The sequence below is a fragment of the Rhea americana genome, unplaced genomic scaffold, assembly GCF_003343005.1.
Source record: "Rhea americana isolate MKP2758 unplaced genomic scaffold, rheAme1 scaffold_216, whole genome shotgun sequence".
Taxonomy (NCBI): domain Eukaryota; kingdom Metazoa; phylum Chordata; class Aves; order Rheiformes; family Rheidae; genus Rhea; species Rhea americana.
The window spans coordinates 624,413-646,547 of NW_028186312.1; the positions used below are offsets into that span (position 1 = coordinate 624,413).

Here is a 22,135-nt window from a genome sequence, read left to right on the forward strand (position 1 = left end):
GACTAAATRGGCACTGATTTTTAGAAATAGGACTATTTTAGAATATTTGCTGTAAAAAATAAAGCTCATGTTATTATAGGACATAACTTAAACCTATTATACCTGCAAATGGTAGAAGAATGTGTAAGGGAGGAGAAGCCTCATAAAGTTTCTGCCCCTTCTATCAAAGGGGTAATAAAAGCTGGCCTATAAAAGGAGTAGAGTTATCTACTGCTTCTTGTACAAAAAAAGAAAGAGGAAAAAGAGTTGAATTCTGAGCCTCTCAGTTCTTAGAACTGGTGAAGGAAGAGTCAGTGAATGATACGACATTATTTAAAAGGACTAAGTGTGACTAAGGACAAATCCTAGAAAAATCTTCTGACCTACACCACGAAGGAGACCAGCTCCAAAGGTTTCTTTGGAGTTCCTGAGTTTTTCATACTTTTTATTTCTTTTCCTTTTGAAGAAGAATAACTAGTTCTTTAAAAAGATTTGGCTTAAATGGCGTTTCTCTGACCACTAGTTATTTGAATTGGTGTTTAGGGCCTGACTGATGGATCTGCAGATGCCTTTTCCTTCTTCTGTCCTCATGTGTTTGGTAAGTCAAATTTTCTTTTTAGTAAGGACATAATTTGTTTTATAAACTCCAAATTGGTATTTGAAATAACTATCACCTATCAACACCAATTATTATCAAGAATGAGAGACTTAAAGACCACTAATTGACTGGAAGATATGTACCTACCTACCTTATCTATCAGAATAGGCCTAGATGATACCTTTCATTAGGGTTGTAAGATGTGGCAGTAATCTTAGGGGAAAAATGAAAAAGGCAATAGAGAGAAGAAATGTGGAGGAAAAAAAAACTTATAAATTGTGCAAAGATCTTTCCCAGAGGCAGTATCACAAAATCATTTGCCAAGTAAAAATAAAATTTGCTGAAATTACTTGTAATCAAAAAAAAGGAGATTGTTTTCAAGACTTAAAAAAAAAGGCAAATTATGGGACTGAGCTATATGAAGTCTTTCCTTATGATAGGACTTGCCTTTTTTTTTCTTTTTTTTTTTTTTTACTAATGGCAGTAAGAATGAACGAAAGACATGAGAATGAATCAGCACTGCTCAGAAGGTTATTATCTCATTCTATTCCCACCAGATACAACAAGCCCAAATAATTTTTTAAAAGGGCARTATTGACAGGATTTGAAACAAATGGAGTAACAGAGTTCCATGAAACTGAGTGCTTTGCGGTCATTGTTTTTSTAGTCATAAGAAAGACCAGTTAGCAGTAAAATGTGCTTTCATTTATGATTTTTTTTAAAAAGGAGTTCAATAGTTGAGAGAGAAATTGAAGATACAACACTGTCAAGAAATGTAGAATGTGAGGTGATTTTCTGTTTATGCATTTTTGCACAAATCCATAGAAAAGGTATAACAAAACTGAGAGAACATCAGAATCCAAAGCACTATCATTTTAGTCAAACAAATATATTACATTCATTCTTGTCATGAAAATGCATTTTTAAATGAAGGAAAAAATCTGAAAATTTGCTAAAATTGTAAAAAYATATCTTTTAAAAATGCTTTCAAAATTCTTGCAGAGGTGATTTTTTCACATATTGAAGTTCAAGTTGTTTTTGTTATAGACACACATGCATATGTATATATATGTTGCCATTTATACATGGAAAAATATGTTTGCTAAAATCTAGGATAGAAAATTTTGAAGAAAATTCTTGTGGGACAGGATAACTTATGCCCTATCTGTTGGATCAAAAGAATTGGCTTGAAAAAATTTGTTTACTACTTAAAAGACAAAAAGAGGGGGAGATTTCTGAACCTTAAAATGTATTTTTGACTTTGCATAATTAATATTCTGGGAAAGAAGACTAATTTCTCATCTCATGCTGTTGCAAAGAAAGTTAAAAATGCTCTACCAATTCTCTCTTTTTCTACTACTTCTATTACAAGTTACTGTCAGTAGCACAAAAATTATTCTAAAATCCTGTCACTCATGCTATTTAGTATTATGTAGTTTGTGAATACCTTCAGGAAGAGTAGTTTCTCATGGGCAGTTGTGGAACTGAAAGACTACTTTCTGCTGCTCTAGTCCAGGCTTCTGTTGAGCTGAGAAGACAATGTCTCTTTTGTTATTGGAAGACTAGTGGAAGGAGACTTGTTCCTCTGAAGACCTGTATTTTGTGTCCTTCGTTACAAAATGTAAGCGAATGTTCATGGTAGAAGTTTTGKTGAAACCACATGCGAAGCAAAGCTGTAGAGATAGTGGAACATCTAAAAGAATTTTGCATTTTAGCCAAAACTACTTAGTAACAACAACAACAACAAAAAACAGAAGTAGAATTGACTATAGATATGGTAAAATGTTAATTTTATGAAATAAGGACATTTTGCAGAAAGAATCGTAGAAAAATTTGTTTTGGAGGGAACCTCTGGAAACCATTAACTCTAACCTCTTTCTCAGAGCAGACCCACTTCAAAGTTAGATCAGGTTGCTCAGGCTTTGTCTGCTGAGGTTTTGAATATCTCCAGGGATGGGCATTCCACAGCTGTCCTGGGCATCCAGTGTTTAACCCCTATAGGGAAGATTTTTTTCCTAATGTTCAGTTTGAATTTCTCTTGCTGTAACTGGTGACTGTTGCCTTGTATTGTTCCACGGTGAACCTCTGACAAGCATCAAACCCCATCTTTTCTGCAACTCTGCTTTTCAGATCACTTTACTTTGAGTCTAGAAGTTTGAATTTACTATTCCATTGGAAATACAGAATGAAGCACTTTGATCTTGTTTAAATGAAGTTCTTCAATTAAAATCACTGCAATTTCCAGCATGGACTTCTTAAAATCAGTTCACAAGATGCCTAAAAAAAAGTGACTTCTCCTAAAAGTGATGTTGTATAGTGTATAAGAATATTCAGACATGTACTGATAAGGAATAGAATCATGGCTCTGAGGGATATTCAGTCTCTACTGTATGAATATTGCAAATGTTACAGGTATCTTTATTGTGATTTGTATTTCTTGCAGTATGGATCAGATAAAAGATRTTTCTTCCATAGCATGGTCTGAGATAGGCAACTGCTGCAAATACCTACTGTTTTTTTTTTGTGCAAACAGACATCTATAACAGAACCTATTAGTGTCAGCCCCAGAAGTAGAATGGGGTGGGTGTGTTTTCTGCGCTGGCTTTGCACACCTGTACTGTTACTCCTAGGATACCTGTTGTGTGGCTTCAGGTGAGTTAACAAATCCCGTTTGCACCTGCAAAAGGCACTATCTGGGTCATTCTGCAAATGACCCTGCGTAAGATCCAATGATATTGCTGAAAGCACAAGTTGTGGCAGCTACAGCATTTTCCTTTAGTYAGCCTGAAGGTGGGACAGCACAATTCTGGGTATTTTTTGTTAGGTTTTCCCAGATTATTTTTCAGTTCTGTCCATGATCAAGGGCTTGTTTTCATGCAATGTGGATGGAGAACAAGTTTGGACTTTGCATGGGTAGAAGCTTCTATTTGGAAAACAGTGTAGATTTACCATTGAACTACTTATATCATCAAACAGAAATTTGGTAGATGTATAACTTGCAGACAAACAGGTAAGCTGTTTGTTATTCTACAGTGGGTGCTTCTACTCTAAATAAATAATATTCTACTTTCTGAAAGATGAATTGTCTTGCTGCTCCATGGAAGAATGAGATTGCACTTTGGGTTCGTCTCACCTAACTACAAATCAGCTAACCAGCTACAAATCAAAAGATTAATAGCTAAGCTATAGACTGCCCTTCATAATTAATGGAGAAATAGATCCTTTTATTCCATCTTAGGATCAGGAACTGCAGTCCATCACTTTCKGCTGATCTCTGCCTCTACAACTGGTAGTAGTGAGTGCCTATATAGTTAACTTAAGCTGTGTACTTCATTTTCAGATGACTGAAGTTAGGTGATCTGAAACCTGCCATGAGCTAATGTCTACTCCTTGAAAAACCTTACAGTGAAATGGGGAAAATGGCCACGTTGAAACTTCTTGGTCAGACATGAATTTGGTTCCTATCTGGAATGCCATCAAGAGGTTCAAGTAGAAGTCAAAAAAAAAAAAGGCTGAGGTGGGAACTRGAACTCCAGTGTTTTCCCCAGAACAGAAATTCTGGACTTCCCACTAACTCCATTCAGCAGTTCATTAAAAATAGACAAAATGCAGCCTCTTGCCCATACAATAACGTCCGTATATTAAGTATGACTGTGTGAGTTCCCAACTCTTCATCTATATTTCAGCTCTCTGCAAGAGTAAACTTGTTTAAAAGCAGGTTATGCAGTTTGCCATACCTCAGCTTCCCAAATGCAAAATAATCTACATACATGTCACTGTCAGAGCTTCACACTCCTCGTATCTTCTGAATAATTATTTTTTTCCATATAGTTGCTGGAAATAACTAGAACAATCAGAGAGAGGGCTTGCTCTCTGTTTCTCTTCCTGGATATTTCACATCTCAAGCCCTTGAAGCATCATTTAAACCATACACCAACTGCTTTTGAGTAAGCTCCTGGGTTTAAAAGTAAATTACAGTAAATCACAAATAATTGGTATTCAGCACTCAAATAGCAATTTCACACTATGGCTTATCCCTGTGACACGTCTYCCTAAGGGTCTTGAGTACCTCAGAATATTTATCCCATCAAGTTCATGCAAACTATTCAAAATTACTCCATTTGTAGCTATTATTAAGTGTTGTGACATGCTATGATTTTTCTCTGCAATTTTTTCTTTTAATATTTCCCATAGGAACTAAACAGTCAGGAGTCCCTTCATGTTTAAGAAAGGGTAGATTTTAATAAACTGCCCAGAGAATGGCTGTTTGTGCTCAAGGGGAGYTGATAGGTTTCAACAGCAACCCCACAATGGCCGGAACAATGAGGCGTTTGAGTCTAAATGGATTTTACAGTATTGTATGTGAATGTGATTTTAAAACTTATATAAAAACTTTGCCATATTGTTTTCATGCATATTTCATGCATATTTTACTATTACATCTTTTGTTTCGTTACACTGTTTCTGACAATGCTGAAATACTTGCCGAAGCCGCAGGTACTGTTGATTACTACTGCCACAGTAATAAAAAAACATGGAGTAATGAAGATACCTACAGTTCTTGATTTTAGTTACAGAGCCTTCCTAAACACTACCATGGTAAATGAGGGAGTATCATAATTCCCCTTTTTTATTTTTTTGTTAAGAAATTGCTTCATCCAAATATAAAATAGATAGCTATTCAGCATGTATGTGTTTTCTGGGAAGGTAAATRCAAGGAGCTTCTCCCCCTCCTTCAACCAGTGTATGTGATTCCTGCAAACCCCATTTCATCCTAACCTGAAACATACCTTGTTTTGGAAGTATTTGTTGGTTGGTTAGTTGGTTGGTTTGATTTTTTTTGTTGTTTTTGTTTTTTAGGGGTAACATCACCATTCTTCCAGATTAATTTGGAAAGCAAAGTCTGAATACTTTCAGAGTACTGAGATTTTCAGAGGGTAGCATTTCTTTCATGGTTTTCTTTTTCCTGAGGCATTGCCTAGCACATGGATACACGCGTAAACCATCTTCTGAACAGCTAACGGACAATTGCTAGTACAACTTCTGTGTCATTAACTTCCATTTTCTGATCAATTTATATTACCCTTGAATTTGCTTATCTAAAAAATTTATTTTACATGCTCTTTTTTCTTTTCTCTTACCTACATTAGCCAATAATAAATGGCWTCTTTGTTCAGCGTAGCTCTCTGTGATGTGTTTTGCAGCTCTTATTTTTTCTATAAATTATGGGAGAATAGTTCTTTACAAAGTAGGTAGTCCTTTACAAAGCTAACAGTGATGCAGTTTGTCAGCTTTGTCTGCAGGATTATTTCGCATGGGCTAAGCATCACAATGTTAAAGAGGATGATTTAAAAAAAAAAAAAGTCATTGTCCTGGTATTTCTCTTGCCTGTATTTCATCCCCTTCTAAGTTGTCATTACTCTTAGTAAACAAAGGATGGTTCACGGTGGTAAATGCTATCTGTGAATGGTCTTGCATTCTGACAGCTCTGAAGATGAAAGTTCCCTACTGGCACTTACTGTAGCTGTGCTTGATCAAGTTCTGCGACTGTTTTCCTTTACCACTCAGTGGGAATGTGACTGTGTAACTTGTCTCCAGTCTGTATCACCAGGGAGTTCTGGCTTCTTTCCAGCATCTTCAACATTTGTATAATGTTCCACGGCAGGAGTTCTTCTTTTATCTACAGCTCAGGCACTTTCTTCTTGCTACCCTACAAGATTATCTCCTACCACTGGCGACAGACCTCGAATCTCTTTTCCTCAGATTAAAGTCTGTAAAAGGATTTGTTTTGAAATGTTGCTGCCTGTTTCATTGTAATAACTCTCATGTCCTTTAGAAGTAGGAGAAATCAGTTGGGAACCAGATTGCAAAATGTGTGTTGGTAAAGATGGTGGCAATCTCTGTTGGGAATACAGTTTTTTATATTTTATTCATATTTTGATTGCTAAAACAATTGCTAATGCTATAGACAAAACAGGTTTACAAAGAATGTAAACTGTGTCCAGTGACCTGGGAATATCCTGCGTTTTCGTTTTTTTCATGGATTTTTTCAAACCTACACGTGGATAGGGTGTCAGTAGACAAAACTGGACATTGATACGTTGGTCTTGCCTTCCAAGGGTTCATTCCAGATATCTTTATGCTTCGCATTTTAGCCTAGTCAGCTTGCATATAGTGTGGTGCGAACAAGGGTTTGGTTCCATAGAAAATGAGAAATTTAAAATTCAGTAACTAGATTAATTTGTTAAATCTTGTAGTACTTGCTTAGGAGAGATGTACTGTTTTGCATACTGTGAGCTAAGAATTTTATTTTCTGAGTTGACACTAAATAGCAGCAGAAGTTGGCTGGTTATTTTGTTTTTAAAATTTAAATGTTATTTCTTAAGTTCAGATCAAATTTTTACATATTTAAATTTATGTTCTAAGTCATCTTAATTATTCAGGTGCTGAAAAGGAAAAGTTTTAGGTTTTTTAGATTTTAGGAAGATTTCCATGTTGACATAACTAATTCAGCTTTGAATTATCGTTAAAAATTGGGAATAGTATAGAATAATAAAATTGTAATTATGAAAAACTAAAAAAAATTCAAACAACTGTCAGCCTTATGTAAGGAGAAGGATTGGGCATTCAGAGCATAAAAATTATAGTCCAGTTTTAATATCTATTATTCATTTTTTCCCTGTAAGAGTGTTATTCTTTCAAGAAGCCATTGAGAGTAGTTTCATCAAAGGAATTTTGCACGGCTGCTCTGTGGGTAAATAAATAGACAGGAAAAACTACTATCTTTACACTTACCTCTGTGGGTATATTTCAGTTTTTCTGTCAGTGGGACTTCTCTTATGCTTAGGGACCTAACTGAATCAGAATCCTAGTTTATTTGTTGATGATTTGAAATCAAACAAAAATATTTCTGTATGTTATTTCTGCTATTTCTATGCAAAAATAGTATTTTAAYCATTATATTTATAATTCATTCATTCAAATAAATGTGAGTTTCCATACATACATACAAGGTATTTCACATTCTGCTGAACCTGCTTTCCAGTGAACTGGCTAAAAGCCTGAAGAATAGGCTTGATTTTGACACAAGTAACTGAAAGCATGATTATATGTCTGTTTTATCCAGTGATAAAATGAATCATATTTTACAATGTTGCAAAAAATGACTTCCAGGTGAGACAAGTTTCATGCAGCTGCTGACTCAGTCTGGTGGAAGCCTTTGTGCAAGAGGACATGGAAAACTTCCTAGTTAAGCACTACAAACTCCTCAGTTGAATCTGCATTACAARGGGTATAACTGGGCAAAGACAGAGAATCACTCTTGTATGTGGTGTAAGTTCAGCCACTGGTGAAGAACTCTATCCCTGCATTCAACTACTGGCCAAGAGGTGGTGCAACACAGAGCTCGCTGATCAGAATTACCAAGGTTTACTTTACAGTAATATCACATTTTCTTATTCCCTTAGAGACCTGTAAGAGTTCATTATCTCTTCTTGACTCATAATTCACAAAAGGTTTTCGTAAGAACAGGCCTACAAGAAAGCTTTTAGTTCCTTCTTGAGTTTGGTTACATTATAGTTGGAGATCCATGATGAGATCTTGCTTTGAACTCTTGCAGTAAWTAGACCTGAAAAAAATCTCATTATAATTAGGTTTTCCCTTACCCATAACATTAGCTGCAGGATTAGGGATCAATCTGGCAATTTATTGAATACTTATGCAAGTTGCTGAGCATTCTGAGCCCCCATAGATGTCAGCTGGATTTGAATACTGATGGCTGAATTAAGTGTCGCAAGAATATTCAGAGTAGGGTTTTATAAATCAGTCCTTTCTTTTTTTACTGATACTGGTTCTTTCCTTTAACCTGTTCTTTCCTTTAACCTGAAATTGCCACTGAATTCCAAACATATGGATAAATTTAGATCTTGCATTATTTTAATGAAGAGAACCTATTTTAGACAAGCCCCATAAACCATCCATACAACTCCTTTCAGATAGAAGAACAAAGGAATTGGATAATCTCTTYCTTAATTTTGGAGTAAAAAAACCCCCTCTCTCCTAAAATTGAGTCTTGTGTCTTGAACCTCAGGCGGAAAATTTATTTTTATTTAGTGTCAATTAGAAAGGAAATAAATGTTACCTGGTAAATTCCAAAATATACTTGAAAATTAATTATATGAGGTTATATACACGTTTATTTGGTTTAAAGAGAAACAACAATTGAGCAATATTATAGTGATTTTTTTTTTGAAAAAAGTTTTGATTTTAAATTTTAAATCAGTTTAGCCAAGGCATGCTAATTATATTTGCAAGAMATTTGTAAAGTTTAAAGCAGAATTTGATAGCAACTGTAGGAAAACACATAATGCAGTGTTTGACATGTTTACTTTTAAGGGGTGACTGCAGCTAGAATGTATTTGGGATTGTTTGGTTGTTCAGCCCAAAAAGGATGGACAGGAAAGAAGCAAAAGGAGGAAATACTTGATAGTCTGTTCAATAGATTTATTTTAAATTTTAAAATACGAGTCTTCTGGAGTATTTTATGAGCTCCAGTGATAAGTAATCTCTGACAGTGGTGAATAAGTATTAACTATAGAGGCTGAACAACAACAGAGAAAAGAAATCTCCTCAAACTTTAATTTGATTACAGAATTTTAATAACGGGCTCCTAAGAGCCCTAGAGAGCCATCCCTCCCTTCATCCCCTCCCCACCCATCACTGATTGACAACACTTTCATACATCTTGTTCATGAATTATGGGCTGAAAATATATTGGTCTGTGACTCTTCAGTGGATGTAAATTAGCACAGTGCCATGGAGGTTCACTGAGCTACACGGTGCTCCAAATCGTTTAGGATCTGGCCTTTTGTCTGCTTGCGTGCTTTGTAACTAGACTTAGGTGATTAATGCCAAAAACCCACAAACAACCCTCTAAACAAACCAAAAGAAACACACAAAAATCACCCCTTAAATCCAAAACTTTGTGTGCATTTGTACCACGCATTTATGTGCGTTTTAAAATAAATTCTGTTTCTCTTTGTATTTTCTATCAGTATATGATTTGAGACTTACTAGGAAAAATATTGAGAAACTAAGTTATCAGTCATACACATGAATAGTTACAGAAACTAGATTTTGAACTTGCCCTCGCAGATGTTTATCTGGGAAGTGCTTGCTTAGGTACTGAAAAGCAGAAGTTAGTCCATGACCAGTTAGAGCTGAACAGCAAAGCTTGATCAATATTAATATGTGATTAATTCACAGAACAAATAATTAAAAATGCAAATCATKAACATATTTGAGGAAATTTTGTTGAACTTGTAACCATTTTCCTGATTAAAAAGAGTTGTTACATGAGCTGATTAAATTCTTTATTCTAACTTTTACAATAATTGGTAAAATGTAATTCACATCAGTGCTGATTTAGTGTCTATAAAAGATAGAACTTGTGGAAAGGCATGTTAAAGATATTGATTGAGTTCAGTGGGCATGGGATTTTGTCTACGATCAGTTTTCAAGAGACGAGTGTTACCTGAAGTGCAATGAGAAATATGATTATGCTGAAGTATATGGACAAACACTACTATTTTATAAATATCAGTCTTACTAACACATGGAGTGGAATACACTATTTTATTCAGGAAGTTTTCAAAGAAAACAGGAGTAGTGGTTTTCTAAATCAGTGCTAAGGCCCCAATAGTAGAAGTCCTCAACACCTGTGTTTACCAATCCTGACTTGCACAGCAGTATAAAAGTTAATTCTATAGATTGGAAATTTTTCAATTGACTATGCAGTTTGCAAATAATAATCACTTATAGCTCTTTTGACTTGCAGCTTGAAATTTGACCTTTACTTTTCTCAGTGATTGAAGACCCCTAAGTCATTAATTAAAATAAAAAGGCTTCTTCTGTGAGTTAAAGAAAACTTCATCAAATCCATCTAATTGAATTCATCAGATGATAATTTTTGAGCATACTGGGTGTTTTAGCAGCTAATTGAAAAACATCTGTGGACACAGACTTGGCAAAAAGATTGTTGTTTCCTTCTGTGCAATGATTTGAAGGTTGACAGAATACTCGTGACACTTGAAGGTTACCCTTATATTAATTGTTTTTGCAACAGGTTCCTCTGACATACAGTAAGTTAATATTATTACTGTCAGTGCATGTATCGATTTATAAGTACACTTATAATAATCTTATTAGCTTTTGCACAAGATAATCAACATTGCATCAGGTAATTCATGAATTTTATGAGATTGTTGGATTTCTAACTGTCATGGGAGCTGCAGACTGCATGTACTTGGTAATGCATGCATCACCACATAATGACTAATGAGGCAAAGTAAAGAAATCGAAATTTTTTTCATTCCCTCAACATGCAGCTGGCGTGTGATGCCAGATGTAAAATCATTGATGTACTTGCCAAGTTCCCAGGATCATGTCATGATTTATTCAAACATAGGCAATCAGGATTAGGTCAATCTTTTGAAAATGGTCAGATTCAAGGAGACTGGTTAATAGATAAGTAGGAGCATTGCTTGTAAATAAAACATTGAATATATATTAAAAATGAGATTATTATTTACAACTTGCCTTTTTTAGGTCACAGTTGTTCTCCTCTGAAGAAACAGCTAATGACTACAGTTCTTAATCCCCAAACTCTGTCAGAATCACTATGTTACGAGACATGCAAATTCATAAGAACTATAATTGAAAGAACTGTGGCATTCTGAGAAAATAATACAAACACCTCTTGCAGTGTGCAGTACATTTTGTATAAAACTATTGTCTGAATATTTGAGAGTCTTTCCCTGTGTTCTGCATATAATGCAATGAAACTGCCTGATAAATAATATCTGAGGGAGAGAATGAGGTCAGCATATCTGACTATAAAGGTCTCAGTGGGTAATTAAAGTGAGTCTGGTCATGATATGACTTTCTGGTGTGCTGATATGCAGAAAGAACCACTTAGAATGATTGCATCTGATTATAAAGTTCAGGTTTGTTTTAGTGCATTAAACTTGTCAGGAGATGTATACATTTTCTGTCAAGTGCATTTTTAAAGATATGTTCCTTACAACAATRCTTTCTTTGTGGTTGTTGCTTCTGGAGATTCAATACATACATAATGACATTTTTGTGTCTTAGAGTCATACATGTTTTTAAACCAAACATACAGGTATTTGGGTTGCTGAAGTAAGAGTGGAAAARTTTCCTACGTTTTACATTCTTAATTTTCTTAGGTGAGAGAATGTTTTGACAAATTGTGTGGCAGATCACTGATTGGAAAAGGCGTCTAAGTTGCCACCAGCAATTAGAGCAAACTTAGGATTTTTCTGGAAACTCTTTTCTTTTCCTCCTGCTTTTCTAGAGCAAGAACCCATTGGGTTGCCTCAAAGGTTTTTTTTGTTGAATTTAATTTAACAAAGAAGTGTTAAAGCTGAGGTTAACCACTTTTGGAGCAGTAAACATTACCAGTAACAGTGCTGATCCAAAATACCAGAGAACTGCATTTGAGGCTCATGCTATAAACATGATAGTAAATAAAATTTCATTGTAATATCAGTAAAAGTAAAACTTCAGAGTCTATGGTAGTTTTGGGTGGAATGAAGCTGCTTTCTGAATTTGAGCTGCTCACTGTGTTTGAGGAGACCTCTCAGCAGGCCACAACCACTGCTATTAATTCTTCTTTCTGAGACAAGACACTCTCAAATGAAATTTGTTCATTAGCTTTCTCATATATTTAAATAGTTTTTTTGTCATTTTGTTAATTTCATATATCTGAATCCATTTACAGTGTCACAGCTGAATTCCCAAATGTAGGAGATTTTCTCTATTTCCAGATCAGCTCCTGTAATTAAATTACATATATGGAGAATATAACTGATATTGAGATTCTTTTATGAAAGCTATAATACAAATTTACAAGGAGTTATCATCTTGAAGTGTTAGTAAAATAGACTGAAAAAGGTGAGAAACAGGAGATGCCACTATTACTGTTTTTAGCCCATTTTCTTTAAGGAACAAAGCCTATGCTTTGGCTCTCTTTTTCTCCCATAATAACCTTTGAATTTGTTGGCCATTTTCAAATAGATTTAAAAGAGCAATAGAGGCTTCAGAGATAGTTAAGTGTCTACAGATTCAGTGAAAATAGGCAGCTTTGTAGGGAGAAAGAAGTTTCATTGTTCTTCCCCACTGCTACATAGACTTAACATTTACTAGACATCAGAGAAGCTCAGTCTGAAGCCACAAATACACCAGGAAGCACGTTTTCCCAGCTCTGTTGCTTACTACTTGTTTCAAACAAGTCTCAGGGGCAGCTGTGACTTGTTTAGAAATCCTCACTTCCAGTGGAACCTTTTCTCAATAGTGTTGTTCAGGTAAATTTTTCTGTGCTTGCTAAATAATTTTTGCCTCTTTTCTTTAACTTCAGCATCATCAGTGTAAAAGTCCTGCTAAAATCTCATTCTTGAGGAGATGAAAAAGCAGAAATTCTTAAAATTTCAGAAAAACTTTTGTTTAAATAATTTTTTAGAAATAGGAATAGGTGTATCAGTTGTTCTATACCATAGTTAAGTGAATAAGGCTGAAAAATATCTTGGACAATTATGGGAAGGAGGAAGATTTGTTTCCTACCCTATTGCGTGATGTGAGTTTTCCTTTTTAGACAGATTTTGTTATATTTGGGAAGAGAAACAGATACGTCATTATAGAAGAATGCCGGCAAGATAGATGTGTCAACATTTGATTGTATTAAGGGCTGGCTGTCCATCTCAACTAGGTCTATATCGGACCTGTTATTTTTATTTCACAGATCTGTTTTAGTTTTGACAGGCTTTGGTCAATGCTCACCATTTATAAGCATGGCATTATTTACAGCTGAACTAGGCTATCCATCTTTAACATGTGGATTTTATTCTTCATTTTTTGTTCTCGAAATTCCTTTTTCTTTCTTTTCCTTTGTTTTATTTTTTATAAGCCAAATAGAAACATCACCTGGTTTAGCTGGCCAATCATGCAGCAGAAACAACTAAGAGCAAAAAATGTAAAATGGTGTTTGTAAACATCCTATAGGTGTGTGTTTAAGCCCTCATTACTAATTAATGAGGAATATACTGTCAAGAATGATTGAGTTTTGAGTGTATTGCAACTAAAGACATAGTAATTACTTGCAATAATCCCTTAACCAATTTTCTCTGTGGACTTGGGGTCCTTTCATGAACTCGCTGTATAGTTTGTGCTTCTTTCAAAAATCAAGAATCATGCTCATTCATCTGTAATAAAAAAGTCTGTTACATTAATGAGGGATTTTCCTTGATTAGGCTTGTATGGAGCATTTTACAGTATGAAATATATTTGTGTATAGCTGGTGTAAACTAGAGAAGCACTTCGTGTGAACTCTTGTTACTGTTAAAAAAATGTTTAATTAACTTTTTCAGTTAATGSCAGTGTTCTTATTATATTCTTCGGCTCCCCCTGGTGCCTAGTGAAAATTCTGTTTTCCTTTGCTAGAGAGATTGTGTGTGAAGAATGATGAATAAAGTAGATGAACTATAAGGTTTTCTCCTGCTTGGCTGTAGACAAGCAGGCCCCARTTCTTAACCTTTTGTATAAGTAGTACAGTCTGCAATGGGCTGGAGTTGTTTTCTGGTTGTTTTGTTTTTGTTTTTCTTTAACTATTTGACCTGTCCCTCATCTAAAAGCTGTTTCCTCCATGCTTTTGGGACTGTTCCTCTGTCAGCTGAAGGCTGTTCAATAACAAAATGCAGATTAGTAAAGTGCTAAATCAGTAAGAATTAGAAAAGCTATCTATCTTTCAAAAGACCTCATCCAAAGTAAATGGAAAGACTGCCAGTGATTTAAGCTTTGCAGTGAACATTCCCTTCTCTCCTTTCACAAAGCACAACACATTCTCTGCCAACCTTGTATTTGGGCTTATTCATGTGTTTGTGGGTAATAGCTTTCATTTTTTTTTTTAGTGGAAAAATAGGTATTTTTCTGGCTACATAKAGCACCTAACTTCAATGTGGAAGCTTGAATTTATTTAGAAAGATTATAARTTGATCTGAAGTTCTGCTGCTTTGTGGTACTGTCTCTTGCCCTAGTGTAGATAGCAATTCAAGCRTTCCTTTGCCTTTGCTAGCCTATATGATGGTTTTGCTATCTGTGTTGCTAAATAGTGAAGGTTTTGATTCCTTTCAACAAAACAGAAGTCCTAGGARTTTGTGTTAGAGTTGCAGAGTGTTGTAATTTTCACTGGATAAAGTCCTAAGGGATCAGTTTTGATTTCTTAAAAGAATATTGTCAAATGCCTCAGGCCTGAAATTTAACATATATTTTAGTCTGTACACTTTATCCACTTATTCTAGCATTCTGTAATGTAATTTTTGTTTGTTTTTAAAGCAAGCCTTGCAGGGTTGAATAATTCAAAACAAATGAGGAAAGATAACTTGATGAATTCTTACACTGACAGTGAACATGACAGTGAGTAATTCAAGCTGCTATTTCAAGATCAGCCTCATAGTGTCCATAAGTCATTATTATTTAGTAKCTTTATGAATTGCTTATTCATTAGTGTTCCTGTTGTATATCAGTGTTAAAAGCTAAAAATTTATCGCAAACATAGCTGATAGAATACATTCATTGAAATTGATAAAATTCATTGAAATCTTTTCAGAATTGATTAACTGAAGAAGGGGTTCCAATTTAACTTCAGATGAATCTTGGATGGCCACTTTAGTTCCCCTASAGTAACAGCCCGTGCTTTCACTTGCCTTTGTATCTTTTCTCTGGATAAAGACATGCAGTCTCTAATGCAGTCAATCTGACATGTTTYGTAAAGCACAAATAACACTGAAATAGAGGAAACAGCTTAACTTACTTTGTATTCTACCCCAATGCCACATGCTGTAAAGCATCACCTGTGATCATAAATCATGTTCAGTTTTGTATATACATGTACTTGCAGAAAATGGTGTTTGTTTATAGCTTAAAAACTGACTTTGGAAGAGGTGATATAACACTTGCCTTGCTAATCACTTSTAAAGAGAACCTACACATAAGCACATTCAGCTTTTAAATGTGAGCATTTCAAAACACAGGAATTTACATTTACCTTTATTTTTAATATAAAAGAAAAATTTTAAATCTATGTACTAGGCACTTCTAGAATAATCTCAGTACAAGAACAGAAAACTGAATTTTTTATCTATCTATCTAGGTTTTCTATTAGATAGACACATTTACCACAAGGTTTCTGTTTTCTGTACTCAATTCATTGGGAAATGGAGACCAGTGTTTTCACATGTCTCCTGCTAAAAAGAACATCTTATTAGTTTTCCTGTGGGGTGTAATTCATATAGGCATAGAGTGCACAAAACAGTTGTTGTCTAACACTGTTGATTGTATCTGTAGGTACACATAAAATTTGCAAGTATTGAGAAGCAGAAGCAAGCTTGATAATTGTTCATAATGACTGAAAATATTTTTAAAACAGCAGAACATTTTCACATATTCAGTGAAGTTGWTAAGAGCCTCAAACAATTATATTAATTATATGTCAACCTCATAGGTTTCTGAACATTTATGCCTTTTGGTAATATGCCTATTATAAACTTTCAGCATTATTTCATAGACAGGGAGCATACACACTTGCTGCAGAAATTCCTCATTGGAGGAATATACTCTGAGGAGATTCTTTTTATAGCTTCAGATAGCATCAACCAGGGAATCGAGGAAGAAAAAATTTGGGGATAGACTTTTACATCTGATTTCTATGAGATGTGTGCATGACTACAAGGCAAATGTATTCTACATTCTTCCAACTGAGATAGATAGAAAAAAATGAGCAACAGCCTTTCTGGGTTTTGCCTATTTAAATGCTAAGAAAGAGACTCAAACCCCCAATAGCATCCAGAAAAGGGTAGGTGATTTGCATAGTTCAAAGGATAATGCCATGATCTTACCTAGAAGATCTGGTGATGACATTTTCATAAGAACTCTTAATATTCAAAGCAATTCACTTTTACATCTATCATTTTTTTAAGAAAAAGTGTCTCTTTTTGATGTATCTTTGAGCTCAGTATGCAGAAATAGCTATTATAAATATGTATCTGAATTTATTCAGCAGATTTGTTTGCAAAGAGTTTGTGCAATTTCCAGCCCAGTTTTTACTCTGAAGAGGTTTGGGACAAATTCAGAGAGTGATTCAACCCTAAAGTTCCTTACTTTCCTGAAACATCTAGACATTTTTGGSTTTAGTCCCTGGGCTGAGTTTGTGATCTTGGATATCTGATCACCTGTTACACAATTACAAGCTTATTGTGTATAGCAAATATTCAGACTCATCCCTTCTGCCCACAGTTTATATCAGTAATTTAAAAGATAGTCAAAGAACCTCTTAATTAGATGATGCTTTTTAATTTCATAGAYGATTGGCATTAAGGAACCAAATACTTAGTCACTCAAGAAAAAAACAAGCAAAAAAAAAAGTGATACAGAGTACCTGTATGTCATCTGTTAATTGTCTAATGAAAGACTAACTTACGTGAGCTCAGGAAGACCTTGCTTTGTTTGGTCAAGTCGCTTCTGAGTTCTAGATCAAGCTGAGGCTATGTAAAGGGCGTATTTTCCCTCTTATAGGGGAAACTCAGAAATGTTTCCACTGAAACGGAAATCAGAATTCATAATGTGTAATCCAATCAAGAACTTGCTTAATGCATTATGGTGAGAGAAAGCTACGTTGTTTCACTAACACATATTTAACTGTTCAATATTTATATTACTTGTTAATTAAATTCCGTTTTTGAAATGGCTAAATAAAATTTATTTATATTATAATGAATGCAATATTTGGCATTTTAGACCCTTGCCTTTAATCAATATCTTTAATAGTTACAAGCCCTAGAAAGAAGAACAATATGATAAACACATTGTTGGTGCTGTAGGGTACATTTTAAATGTCTAAATAGTAATCAATACTGAGAAATTAGGTATTGACTAAAATAGTTTCCTAATAAGTAATTATTGGTTTGCTCTTTTGGAAATTAGACATTTTCACTATGGGAATAAAGAGTAAATATATGATCATGAAATTAAACTGTGACCTTTTGATATAACTTTCCTCTTTCTATGAAATTAGTAGGTTTAAATTTGATTGCACAGCTGTATTATGCTCTAAGCATCAATTTTTAATTATTATAAGGTCAAGATTGGAATTAATGTGATTAGCACAATACTTCAGTACACTTCTGTTTTTGATATAGGACCTTCAGCTGTTTCAAGTTATATTCTCCAAACTGCTGACCTTCTCAATAAGCTGCTCATTTTTGGTTAGTGTTTCACAAAGTATTCAATGTTTGTCTAAATCTACTTTCACTGACATCTTTAATAAAGTCCTGGTAACTTCTGAAGGAACAGATTTGGTCAGCAAGGAGTGCTGTTGGAAATTACTGTTGAATATTGCCATTACTGTTTTGGGTCTTCTGGCCACTGATTTCATTCACACTGCACCATCAATGCCCCCTCACAGCATTTTAACCTTCCAGATATGTCCATGTGGAAGTTGCTACTTTTTTAGTTTTCTTAAAGAAAAAGAACCCTTTTGGTATTAAAAAAATGTTTTTTGAACTAGGCTTCTCATAGGTATGAATAGGGATATTTTTATGTCTAAAAAATTCAGCCCATTCAAACTGTTTCTGAACTAGAATAATCTGATTAAAGTATTGCAGCTGTTGCTTTAACTGTCTGTTTGTCGTAAACAAGACCCAAACCCATACTCAAGAAACAGAGTATGTGTGTGAGGGAGATACGATTCCTGAATGTTTAATGTCCAGCGGCTCCTAGCCAGATACTTACTGAGCCACCGTTGTCTTTTTTTTTTTCTTTTTTTTTCTTGCTGTCTGAATGTGGTTATAGCTCACAGAGGCAAATCACATGGCATAGAATCAGAGTTGCTCTTCCCATTCAGGTTTGAAATACTTTTTCTGAAAGTGAAGAAAGAGATTGAACTTTATTGTCTCATAAAAAGTGACTTTCTGGTGGTTACAGAGGAACCTGATAGAAAGACTCATGACCTTAGAAACTAGCATGGTTGTTATCCAATATAAGGCAMACTGTTCCCTATATGGTTTCCAGTAGTCCAACTTTATCAGAGAAGAATGCACTGAAAACYAATACCAACGTGTCATGGTTATCAAGCTGATCTTGGCTAAGTAGATGAAACCCTTTTTTTGTCATGTGATTTGTGCGAGCCCAAGTGCTTTACATGGGAAAATTGTTTTCTGTTAGTGGTAATTTTGACATGCAGAGTTGCTGAGTCCTATGCATTTGGTGACTGATTTGCCCTCTACGTTGTTATTGAAAAAAGTAGTGTTGCATACCCATCTAAATCTAACAGGTTAATCTAAAAGCTACGTATCAATCACCTGACCTGCAGACTGTTGTACAACAGTCAGAACAAAGGATTTAGAGATGGAATTTTGTTCTTCTTTTTTTTCTTTTTTCTTTTTTTTTTTCTGATTCTGTCACTGGGCCATTAAATGACCTTCAGCTACCCACAGAATTGCATTGTACCATCTTGTAAAAATGAGGTGCTTTCTAGCATCACAGAAATACYGATGTAGCTTGAAGGGTATTTTGACATTCTTCCCTGTAGAGGTAGTGTCTGGCTTGCTTTTTCTCCCATACTTGTCTCCAATCTAGGATTCAGGAAATACATGTTCAATGAAAGACTTCAGGCAAAGAAAGAAAGAAAATACTTGCAAGTTTCAGAGGCTCCTACTATGCAGTTCAGGTTGTTTAGCTACAGGAACCTGAACCTTACCTTAACTTTGAGGATTTGGAGACAGCCAGAAAATCAGATCAGTATTTCAGCAAAATCACACATAGGCAAAATGGGTTACAAAAGCAACCTTTCAAGAGGCAGGGCTCCTTTGCTTCCAAATTGACACTCAAAAAGTTATATAAATCCCCCCTGCTCTATTTGTGCTTTGAAAACCGTAGCAGAATTTTTGTGTTAGTTACTATGGCTTTATCTTTTAATACTTAATGTAGTATTGCTCAGTTCAGACTGTATTGCAGTAATGAAAGGAGTCTCTATGCCATCTCTATGCCATGCTCTGTGGTAAAACAAACCTTTTTTGCCATGCTCTGTGGTAAAACAAACCTTTTTTGCCATGCTCTGTGGTAAAACAAACCTTTTTTTTTTTTTTTTTTTTTTTTTTTTTTTTTTTTTTTTGTGGACATTAAGATTAAACAGATTACTTAAAGATCCTAATTTCCCTATGTAGTGGTTATCTGCTGGATCTAAGCCCAGCAGATTTTATTAATTTTGGCTATTTTAAAGTACTTTTATTTTGCACTGTGTAAGAAAAACCTTTGCATCAAAGAATTTTAGRAAAAAAAACAGAGACACTAAGCTTTCTTGAGCTCTTTGTAAGGGCAAAAAGCCAAAAGGTTATTAAAAATGTAATTCAAATAAACTCTTTTCTGTTTTTTTAATATAATAAAATTGTATCCACTTGTAGATGAAATCACCTGCTATACCTTTGTGTATGTTTCTTCTTCCAGATGGTTATGACTGAACAAGGTTCTGCCAGCTGCCTACAACATTAGCCAAGCTCCTCTTCCAAAGCAAATATTTTTAAAGCAAAGTATACTAGTAGTAATAACCGAAAAAAAGGAAGTATAACAATRAGATCAATAGCAGAGAAGAAAAATGTTAACTTAGTGCACACAACACATTCCAAACTTGAAATCATGTCTTGTATGAAATTAGTAGAAACTTGGATATGATGTAGGGTGTCTTCTCCCTTTTATACAGTAGGAGGTATTTTGAAAATTATTATGTTGGTGTGTATCCAGTACATACTAACAGTATTGTACTGAACTGTGTTGTAGGCATATTTAGTTCTGAGTGTCACAAACTAATAGCAATGAATTGAGCTGCTTTACTTGTGAAATGTTGTAGCTTAAAATTTGCAGTAGATCTCTATTAAACCAATGCTGAGTGATACAGACAGTAGATTTATCCCTAGGGTCATGGAGGAAGGGACAGACTTCTCCATTCACCAGTCAAATCTAATAGTTATGTCTGAGAAATGGCAAAGTGTCATTTATGGCAAGAATTGCTGTACTAGACCAGATTTCTGTCATAACTCTGACTGTGAGTGTACCTAAATACTTCAGAGAAAGGTGAAAGAGATCTTACTCTAGAACATTAGAGAATGCCCTGATCACAAGATTCTTTCTAATTTAAGTTGATGAGTTTTTTTTTTTTTCTGCTCTGTGATGGATAGCTGAAAGTGTACGAGGCTGTGTATAGAGAAATACCACTACCCAGTCCAGTTGGACAGGAGAAATGAAGAAATAATGGAGGAGGTACTCTTTCCTAGGCCTATGTTACAGCTCATCTTTTTTCCACATCTACAAATCTACATGCCAGAGGCAGCTGGTCAGGCTAACTGAGCATCAGATAACAGTATCTCATGCAGTGTTTTGGTGAATGTGAAGRGCTGTGATGTGCTGCAGGTAGGGTGCTTCATAGGAATACCCTACAGTCAAAGGAGTTCAGCTACAAATGATACTTGCCAGCAGCAGCAGTGAGTTACCACTTGCCTGAGCGTGCCAACATTTGATCCTCCTGGAACCTCGGATGTTTCACCACAAAGAAGTCAGGACTCCTCAGCACAGGAGGTGATGCTACCTGAGTATCCCTTTAGCTCTGCCTATCTGCTCTATTACTGTACTGTCCTAGCCCTTCACTTACTCTAGGCTCCCATATCTAAGCCTTTCTGAAGCTAAATATATCTTCCCCACCCCAATGAAAATTGGTCACAACAGGTGTAAAAGGGTGAGTTTTTGTTTAGTAGGGTATAATCAAGGTACTTGCCTAAAAAGATCTCAGTAGAGCTTTCTTGTACTGGGAGAACTTGACTTTGGCAATTTGCAGCTAGCTTGTCACTTGTATGCTGCCAGGYGACCATAAAGGAACTTAACTTGCTATAGAACATTTGGTTGTCATTCTTAATAACAAGAGTAAAAAATTTTGAAGAGATTCTTTGGTCTCCAAACATTGCAAAATAAAACAAATTTCTRTATTACAAGTAAGAACAGCTGGGACTCTCCCCTTTCCTGGCAGCTCCCGTTATTTTTTTTTTTGTTTTAAAAAGTTTCTGTGTCCTAAGTTGAGTAACTTATATTATAGGTTTAGAAGAAAGAAGGATTAATGAAACAAGGAAATATGCAGTGATATGGAAGAACATTTTACATGTTTTTCTTATTGTGAAAAATGAGCTTTGTGGGAAAAATATTCCTAATAATAATTTTTCCTCTTTCACAGAAAAATCATGTTTTAATTTCTCTGATTCTCAGTAGGATATTGTGTATATACCCATTTCTGAACTGATTAAAGAGCCTCYGGTTTTTCAAAGGACTCCTTCCCTTAGCTACACAGTCAGTGATGCAACTTCAGTGTATCTTCTCACCTTTCCCTGCAAACACTATTTGTCACACTGTTTCTCCTACGTTTGTTTCTTTATCTGTCACTAAGAGCTG

At 35.0% G+C, this 22,135-nt stretch overlaps 1 long non-coding RNA gene across 1 annotated transcript; it reads left to right on the plus strand.

Annotated features, from left to right (window-relative positions):
- The first annotated feature begins 520 nt into the window (after positions 1–520).
- LOC146595756 (uncharacterized) lies at positions 521–5,090 on the plus strand. The gene is made up of 3 exons (XR_014895866.1): positions 521–581; positions 2,094–2,198; positions 2,708–5,090. It is a non-coding gene; the product is annotated as an uncharacterized LOC146595756 (long non-coding RNA).
- Positions 5,091–22,135: the final 17,045 nt, after the last annotated feature.